Genomic DNA, 10,936 nt, shown 5'->3' on the forward strand with positions numbered 1-10,936 from the left:
GCTACCTGCTGGTTACTAGTCCAACTCTTTAACCACTAGGCTACCTGCTGGTTACTAGTCCAACGCTCTAACCACTAGGCAACCTGCTGGTTACTAGCCCAACGCTCTAACCACTAGGCTACCTGCTGGTTACTAATCCAACGCTCTAACCACTAGGCTACCTGCTGGTTACTGGCCCAACGCTCTAACCACTAGGCTACCTGCTGGTTACTAATCCAACGCTCTAACCACTAGGCTACCTGCTGGTTACTGGCCCAACGCTCTAACCACTAGGCTACCTGCTGGTTACTAGTCCAACGCTCTAACCACTAGGCTACCTGCTGGTTACTAATCCAACACTCTAACCACTAGGCTACCTGCTGGTTACTGGCCCAACGCTCTAACCACTAGGCTACCTGCTGGTTACTGGCCCAACGCTCTAACCACTAGGCTACCTGCTGGTTACTAATCCAACGCTCTAACCACTAGGCTACCTGCTGGTTACTGGCCCAACGCTCTAACCACTAGGCTACCTGCTGGTTACTGGCCCAACGCTCTAACCACTAGGCTACCTGCTGGTTACTGGCCCAACGCTCTAACCACTAGGCTACCTGCTGGTTACTGGCCCAACACTCTAACCACTAGGCTACCTGCTGGTTACTGGCCCAACGCTCTAACCACTAGGCTACCTGCTGGTTACTGGCCCAACGCTCTAACCACTAGGCTACCTGCTACCTGAATTTATTTCAGATTTGAGTCTGACTTTTTTGTTGTTGTTGTATATATCATGTAGGTGTTGCTCCTGGTGCTGATTTCGCTTACACACAAATTAATAACATGGCATTATTTAAACACAATGTATGTATTTAACTGTTTGTTTTGGATACTATCATGATAACAGCATATATAAGCAGTTAGAACTGTTAAAAAAAACCCCAGAGAGGATTCATTTGTTTCCAGTGGTAGCAATGTGGTTGAATCATTCCAGCTGTGGAAATGATGGCCATTTATGAAGTATTAAAACAGGAGTGGGAGTTATGTTTTAATGGAAAGGAGATGTTTTCTGTTACACAAGCAATACATGTCCCTTTAAATCCATCTTCTGGAAGGGATACTCCTAGCTGGAAGTGGTTTGGAGGGACCGGTCGACCGTGCAACCAGCACCTGGGAGCTAGACGAAACTAGACTGGGCCCGCCAGGAAAGGTGGGCTCTCAGGAAACGCTGCGTTTCTCACTCTAACAAACCGTAGAACACTTTGATGGTTTTATGATGGATCGAGGCATTGCAAAGTGTATCCTGGCAAAAAGAGAGAGAGAGAGAGAGAGAGAGAGAGAGAGAGAGACGGGAGGGTGTGTGCTCCAATAAGGCGGGTCACTAATGCCTCTGAAGCTGTGAAACTTCCCGACTGACATCTGCTTCCATTTCAGGGCCCTGAAATAAGGCAGTCTGACGGTCGGTGCGTCGCGCCCCTGAAACATCCACAACCTTTCTTGTGGTTGTTGGACCGCGGAGGCTCCTGTCACTCGAGACACCAGGATTCCATCCGTGACTGGTGTTCCATCGCTAGTCGCTAGACTCGCTACCTCAAACCCAGGTTAGGGCCTGTCTGCCTCTCTCTCTCTCCGGTTCCCTGGAAGGAATGTGTTGGTCCATTTGAGATGTGAAGTGCATATTGATTATGGAGCTCCTTCAGTTTCCTGTCTGTGACGCCGATGCTACTGGCACGAATCACTTTGGTTATTAACTAGCCGCCCCCAGCGCGCCAATTTGTCTTAACTTTTATTATCTTAGCAACGGACAAATGATATCTGAAAATGAACAGCCCAGAAATCACTTCACCGGAGAGAGAAAGAGAGATGGGGGGGGGGGAGAGGGGTAGAGATGGAGAGACAGAGAGAGAAGGAATAATTTATCTTTGGTCTGTCAGTGGGAGAAAAATGATATTTTTTGACAACTGCTGCAGCATAATAGTTATACGTCAGATACCACGTCTCATCAGATACAATCAGATAGCACGTCTCGTCAGATACCATCAGATAGCACGTCTCGTCAGATACCATCAGATAGCACGTCTCATCAGATAGCACGTCTCGTCAGATACCATCAGATAGCACGTCTTGTCAGATACCATCAGATAGCACGTCTCATCAGATAGCACGTCTCGTCAGATACCATCAGATAGCACGTCTCGTCAGATACCATCAGATAGCACGTCTCATCAGATACCATCAGATACCACGTCTCATCAGATAGAACGTCTCATCAGATACCATCAGATAGCACGTCTCGTCAGATACCATCAGATAGCACGTCTCATCAGATAGCATCAGATAGCACGTCTCGTCAGATACCATCAGATACCATGTCTCGTCAGATACCACGTCTCGTCAGATACCATCAGATACCACGTCTCATCAGATAGCACATCTCGTCAGAAACCATCAGATAGCACGTCTCATCAGATAGCACATCTCGTCAGATACCATCAGATACCACATCTCGTCAGATACCATCAGATACCACGTCTCGTCAGATACCATCAGATACCACGTCTCGTCAGATACCATCAGATACCACGTCTCATCCTATACCATCAGATACCACGTCTCATCCTATACCATCAGTTACCACGTCTCATCCTATTCCATCAGATACCACGGCTCATCCTATACCATCAGATACCACGTCTCGTCAGATACCATCAGATACCATCAGATACTATCAGATACCAAGTTTCGTCAGATACCATCAGATACCACGTCTCGTCAGATACCATCAGATACCACGTCTCATCCTATACCAGCAGATACCACGTCTCGTCAGATACCACGTCTCATCCTATTCCATCAGATACCACGTCTCATCCTATACTATCAGATACCACGTCTCATCCTATTCCATCAGATACCACGTCTCATCCTATACTATCAGATACCACGTCTCATCCTATACCATCAGATACCACGTCTCATCCTATACCATCAGATACCACGTCTCATCCTATACCATCAGATACCACGTCTCATCCTATACCATCAGATACCACGTCTCATCCTATACCATCAGATACCACGTCTCATCAGATACCATCAGATACCACGTCTCGTCCTATACCATCAGATACCACGTCTCATTCTATACCATCAGATACCACGTCTCATCAGATACCATCAGATACCACGTCTCATCCTATACCATCAGATACCACGTCTCATACTATACCATCAGATACCACGTCTCATCAGATACCATCAGATACCACGTCTCATCCTATACTATCAGATACCACGTCTCATCAGATACCATCAGACACCACGTCTCATCAGATACCATCAGATACCACGTCTCCTCAGATACCATTAGATACCACGTCTCATCCTATACCATCAGTTACCACGTCTCATCCTATACTATTAGATACCACGTCTCATCAGATACCATCAGACACCACGTCTCATCAGATACCATCAGATACCACGTCTCATCAGATACCATCAGATACCACGTCTCATCCTATACTATCAGATACCACGTCTCATCAGATACCATCAGACACCATGTCTCATCAGATACCATCAGACACCACGTCTCATCAGATACCATCAGATACCACGTCTCGTCAGATATCATCAGATACCATCAGATACTATCAGATACCACGTCTCGTCAGATATCATCAGATACCGTCAGATACTATCAGATACCACGTCTCGTCAGATACCATCAGATACCACGTCTCGTCAGATACCATCAGATACCACGTCTCATCCTATACTATCAGATACCACGTCTCATCCTATACCATCAGATACCACGTCTCGTCAGATACCACGTCTCATCCTATTCCATCAGATACCACGTCTCGTCCTATACCATCAGATACCACGTCTCATCCTATACTATCAGATACCACGTCTCATCCTATTCCATCAGATACCACGTCTCATCCTATACTATCAGATACCACGTCTCATCCTATACCATCAGATACCACGTCTCATCCTATACCATCAGATACCACGTCTCATCCTATACCATCAGATACCACGTCTCATCAGATACCATCAGATACCACGTCTCGTCCTATACCATCAGATACCACGTCTCATCCTATACCATCAGATACCACGTCTCATCCTATACCATGAGATACCACGTCTCATCAGATACCATCAGATACCACGTCTCATCCTATACCATCAGATACCACGTCTCATCAGATACCTTCAGATACCACGTCTCATCCTATACTATCAGATACCACGTCTCATCAGATACCATCAGATACCACGTCTCATCCTATACTATCAGATACCACGTCTCATCAGATACCATCAGATACCACGTCTCATCAGATACCATCAGATACCACGTCTCATCCTATACCATCAGATACCACGTCTCATCAGATACCATCAGATACCACGTCTCATCCTATTCCATCAGATACCACGTCTCATCAGATAGAACGTCTCATCAGATACCATCAGATAGCACGTCTCATCAGATACCATCAGATAGCACGTCTCGTCAGATACCATCAGATACCACGTCTCGTCAGATACCACGTCTCGTCAGATACCATCAGATACCACGTCTCATCAGATAGCACATCTCGTCAGAAACCATCAGATAGCACGTCTCATCAGATAGCACATCTCGTCAGATACCATCAGATACCACATCTCGTCAGATACCATCAGATACCACGTCTCGTCAGATACCATCAGATACCACGTCTCGTCAGATACCATCAGATACCACGTCTCATCAGATACCATCAGATACCACGTCTCATCCTATACCAACAGATACCACGTCTCATCCTATACCATCAGATACCACGTCTCATCAGATACCATCAGATACCACATCTCATCCTATACTATCAGATACCACGTCTCATCAGATACCATCAGACACCACGTCTCATCAGATACCATCAGATACCACGTCTCATCAGATACCATTAGATACCACGTCTCATCCTATACCATCAGTTACCACGTCTCATCCTATACTATTAGATACCACGTCTCATCAGATACCATCAGACACCACGTCTCATCAGATACCATCAGATACCACGTCTCGTCAGATACCATCAGATACCATCAGATACTATCAGATACCACGTTTCGTCAGATACCATCAGATACCACGTCTCATCAGATACCATCAGATACCACGTCTCATCCTATACTATCAGATACCACGTCTCATCAGATACCATCAGATACCACGTCTCATCCTATTCCATCAGATACCACGTCTCATCCTATACTATCAGATACCACGTCTCATCCTATACCATCAGATACCACGTCTCGTCAGATACCCGCAGATACCACGTCTCGTCAGATACTATCAGATACCATGTCTCATCCTATACTATCAGATACCACGTCTCATCCTATACCATCAGATACCACGTCTCATCCTATACCATCAGATACCACGTCTCATCAGATACCATCAGATACCACGTCTCATCCTATACTATCAGATACCATGTCTCATCAGATACCATCAGACACCACGTCTCATCAGATACCATCAGACACCACGTCTCATCAGATACCATCAGATACCACGTCTCGTCAGATATCATCAGATACCATCAGATACTATCAGATACCACGTCTCGTCAGATACCATCAGATACCACGTCTTGTCAGATACCATCAGACACCACGTCTCATCCTATACTATCAGATACCACGTCTCATCCTATACCATCAGATACCATGTCTCGTCAGATACCATCAGATACCACGTCTCATCAGATACTATCAGATACCACGTCTCATCCTATTCCATCAGATACCACGTCTCGTCCTATACCATCAGATACCACGTCTCATCCTATACCATGAGATACCACGTCTCATCCTATACCATCAGATACCACGTCTCATCCTATACCATCAGATACCACGTCTCATCAGATACCATCAGATACCACGTCTCATCCTATACTATCAGATACCACGTCTCATCAGATACCATCAGATACCACGTCTCATCCTATACTATCAGATACCACGTCTCATCAGATACCATCAGATACCACGTCTCATCAGATACCATCAGATACCACGTCTCATCCTATACCATCAGATACCACGTCTCATCAGATACCATCAGATACCACGTCTCATCCTATTCCATCAGATACCACGTCTCATCCTATACTATCAGATACCACGTCTCATCCTATACCATCAGATACCACATCTCGTCAGATACCATCAGATACCACGTCTCGTCAGATACTATCAGATACCACGTCTCATCCTATACCATCAGATACCACGTCTCGTCCTATACCATCAGATACCACGTCTCATCAGATACCACGTCTCATCCTATACTATCAGATACCACGTCTCATCCTATACCATCAGATACCACGTCTCATCCTATACCATCAGATACCACGTTTCGTCAGATACCACGTCTCATCAGATACCATCAGATACCACGTCTCATCAGATACCGTCAGATATCACGTCTCGTCAGATACCATCAGATACCACGTCTCATCCTATACCATCAGATACCACTTCTCATCCTATTCCATCAGATTCCATCAGATACCACATCTCGTCAGATACCATCAGATACCACATCTCGTCAGATACCATCAGATACCACGTTTCGTCAGATACCACGTCTCATCAGATACCACGTCTCATCCTATACCATCAGATACCACGTCTCATCCTATACCATCAGATACCACGTCTCGTCAGATACCACGTCTCGTCCTATACCATCAGATACCACGTCTCTGTCAATGACATTCCTTTAGGTTTTTGAACAGTGATTATTCAAGTGCTTAACAAGAACTCGCAGTACACTCTCTTCCAAGTTCCTATACAATGATTGAGAGAGCGAGAGAACATCTGTATAGTGGCTGTACTGTACACCAGTATAGTGGCTGTACTGTACACCAGGATAGTGGCTGTACTGTACACCAGTATAGTGGCTGTACTGTACACCAGTATAGTGGCTGTACTGTACACCAGGATAGTGGCTGTACTGTACACCAGTATAGTGGCTGTACTGTACAGCATCGGACAACCGATCGAAACAAACTAGCTTCCATTCACTATTAATGAGTGTTGCTCCTCTAAAGCTGTGAGAGCAGCCGGCCTGATGATGAGATGCTGTTTAAAGTTAGTCTAATGATGAGCAACAAGCTGCAGGTTGACTAGTTCAGAGAACCACAGGTGGAACATTCTGTTTGACCAGAGAACCACAGGTGGAACATTCTGTTTGACCAGAGAACCACAGGTGGAACATTCTGTTTGACCAGAGAACCACAGGTGGAACATTCTGTTTGATCAGAGAACCACAGGTGGAGCATTCTGTTTGATCAGAGAACCACAGGTGGAGCATTCTGTTTGACCAGAGAACCACAGGTGGAACATTCTGTTTGACCAGAGAACCACAGGTGGAACATTCTGTTTGACCAGAGAACCACAGGTGGAACATTCTGTTTGACCAGAGAACCACAGATGGAGGATTCTAAACTCAGCAGAAAAAGAAACGTCCCTTTTTCAGGACCCTGTCTTTAAAAGATAATTTGTAAAAATGCAAATAACTTCACAGATCTTCATTGTAAAGGGTTTAAACACTGTTTCCCATGCTTGTTCAATGAACTATAAACAATTAATGACCGTTCCACAGGTGCATGTTCATTAAGATACTAACAGCTTACAGACGGTAAGCAATTAAGGTCACAGTTATGAAAACTTAGGACACTAAAGAGGCCTTTCTACTGACTCTGAAAAACACCAAAAGAAAGATGTCCAGGGTCCCTGCTCATCTGCGTGAACGTGCCTTAGGCATGCTGCAAGGAGGCATGAGGACTGCAGATGTGAGGACATGAGGACTGCAGATGTGGCCAGGGCAATAAATTGCAATGTCCGTACTGTGAGACGCTTAAGACAGCACTACAGGGCAGACAGATGATTGCCCTCGCAGTGGCAGACCACACGTAACAGCGCCTGCACAGGATCAGTACATCCGAACATCACACCTGTGGGACAGGGACAGGATGGTAACAACAACTGCTCGAGTTACACCAGGAACGCACAATCCCTCCATCAGTGCTCAGACTGTCTGCAATAGGCTGAGAGAGACTGGACTGAGGGCTTGTAGGCTTGTTGTAAGGCAGGTCCTCACCAGACATCACCGGCAACAACGTCGCCTATGGGCACAAACCTACCGTCGCTGGACCGGAAAGGACTGGCAAAAAGTGCTCTTCACTGACGAGTCATGGTTTTGGCTCACCAGGGGTGATGGTCGGATTCGCGTTTCTTGATGAAGGAATGAGCGTTACACCGAGGCCTGTACTCTGGAGCGGGATCGATTTGGAGGTGGAGGGTCCGTCATGGTCTGGGGCGGTGTGTCACAGCATCATCGGACTGAGCTTGTTGTCATTGCAGGCAATCTCAATGCTGGCTCTCAATCCCATTGAGTATGTCTGGGACCTGTTGGATCGGAGGGTGAGGGCTAGGGCCGTTCCCCCCCAGAAATGTCCGGGAACTTGCAGATGCCTTGGTGGAAGAGTGGGGTAACATCTCACAGCAAGAACTGTCAAATCTTGTGCAGTCCATGAGGAGATGCACTGCAGTACTTAATGCAGCTGGTGGCCACACCAGATACTGACTGTTACTTTTGATTTTGACCCACCCTTTGTTCAGGGACACATTATTCAATTTCTGTTAGTCACATGTCTGTGGAACTTGTTCAGTTGATGTCTCAGTTGTTGAATCTTATGTTCATACAAATATTTACACATGTTAAGTTTGCTGAAAATAAATGCAGTTGACAGTGAGAGGACGTTACTTTTTTTGCTGAGTTGATTTTATCAGAGAAATTGCTCTGTATAAAATCAGAGATTGATTCAAGACCTGAGTGGGCGAGATGTTGTCACCATTAATTCCAATGGGAGCACAGAATGTAGTTTGCAGAGTTTCTATTCAGCATTTAATGCATTTTCTTTTTATATCCAACCCAGGCTCAGAGACATTGGATGTGCGATTGTGCATATGTAATATTTTCCTATATGAGCGATTCTACAGAAATGGTGCAAATTGTAGTCCCACCCTAAAAAACGATAAAAAAACGAAAAAAAAAACTGTTAAGTCTCAAACTTATCACATTTATTTACAGTGTCTTCAGAAAGTATTCACACCGCTTGAATTTTTCCACATTTTGTTGTTGCAGCCTGAATTTAAAATGGTTTAAATTTAGATTTTTGTCACTGACCTAATCACAATACCCCATAATGTCAAAGTGGAATTATGTTTTTTGAAATTCTAAGAAATTAATTGCAAATAAAAAGCGGAAATGTCTTGAGTCTAAGTATTCAACCCCTTTGTTATGGCAAGCCTGAATAGGTTTAGGAGTAAAAATGTGCTTAACAAGTCACATAAGTTGCATTGACTCACTCTGTGTGCAATAATAGTGTTTAACATGATTTTTGAATGAATACCTCATCTCTGTAACCCACACATACAATTATCTGTAAGGTCCTCAGTTGAGCAGGGGATTTCAAACACAGATTCAACCACAAAGACCAGGGAGATTTTCCACTGACTTGCCTAGTTAAATAAAATAAATTGGTATATTTTTTTACCTTTGTTTAACTAGGCAAGTCAGTTAAGAACATTCTTATTTACAATGACGGCCTAGGAACAGTGGGTTAACTGCCTTGTTCAGGGGCAGAACGACAGATTTATACCTTGTCAGCTCGGGGATTCAATCTAGCAACCTTTCGGTTACTGGCCCAATGCTCTAACCACTAGGCTACCTGCCACCCCTCAAAATAAGCAAAAAGCAGACATTGAATATCCCTTTAATCATGGTGAAGTTATTAATTACACTTTGGATGGTGTATCAGAATAAAAATATTCCAAAACATGCATTCTGTTTGCAACAAAGCACCAAAAATAATGCTGCAAAAAAAATGAGCAAAGCAATTAACTTTTTGTCCTGAAAAAACAAGTTATATTTGGGGCAAATCCAATAAAACACATTACTGAGTTCTACTCTCCATATTTTCTGATGAGATGTGGTATCTGACGAGACATGGTATTTGATGACATGTTGTCCACCCAATCAAAGGATCAGAGAATTAATATAGTACTGAAAGCATAAGCTACAGCTAGCTAGCACTGCAGTGCATAACATGTGGTGAGTAGCTGACTCAAAGAGAGAGAAAATAGTTGAAACGTTTTGAACAAATTAATTTATTCCTAAATGAAGGAGAAGCAAGAGAGAAATATATATATATATATATATATATAGAGAGAGAGATTTCGTCATTTTTTTCACTTTCAGTTTCACTTACTTAGCTAGCAAATGCAGCTAGCTAGTTTAGCCAACTGAAACACCCTGCTTAAACAGAACAAAGCTATGTTAGCTAGCTGGCTTTCACTATTTGACACAACACTGGTAAGCTTTTGGTATTACTAATTTATTGCTACCGGGGTCAGCCAGTGTAAGTGCTAAACAGCTTGCTGACTTGTACACTGTAATGATGATTGATTGTATGATTGTAGAGGGTTTACTAACACATTAGTTCTATTAGCTATGTTGACTAAGACGTTACTTTATCTAATATGGAGACAACGATGTAGGCTGTGTGTAGTGGTTTGGCTTGGAAAGGTTTTACAACGTGGCTGCTATGAAAGTGAACTGGGTTTACGTGTGATTAGTGGTGTATTCATTCCGCCGATTCTGTTGAAAAACGTTTCTCAAACGGAACAAAAACAGGGATAAACATACCTGAATTTGTCCAATGAAAACTCTCGTTTGCAACTGACTAATGATAACCCCCATAATCCACTAGATGCAGGCAAGAGTGTGCAAGGCAGTATTGAATGTCACTTTCTGTCTGTGTGTCACTGTCACATCAAGGCTAGGTTGTAGCAACCTCAT

Source organism: Salmo salar, chromosome ssa15, assembly GCF_905237065.1.
Source record: "Salmo salar chromosome ssa15, Ssal_v3.1, whole genome shotgun sequence".
Classification (NCBI taxonomy): domain Eukaryota; kingdom Metazoa; phylum Chordata; class Actinopteri; order Salmoniformes; family Salmonidae; genus Salmo; species Salmo salar.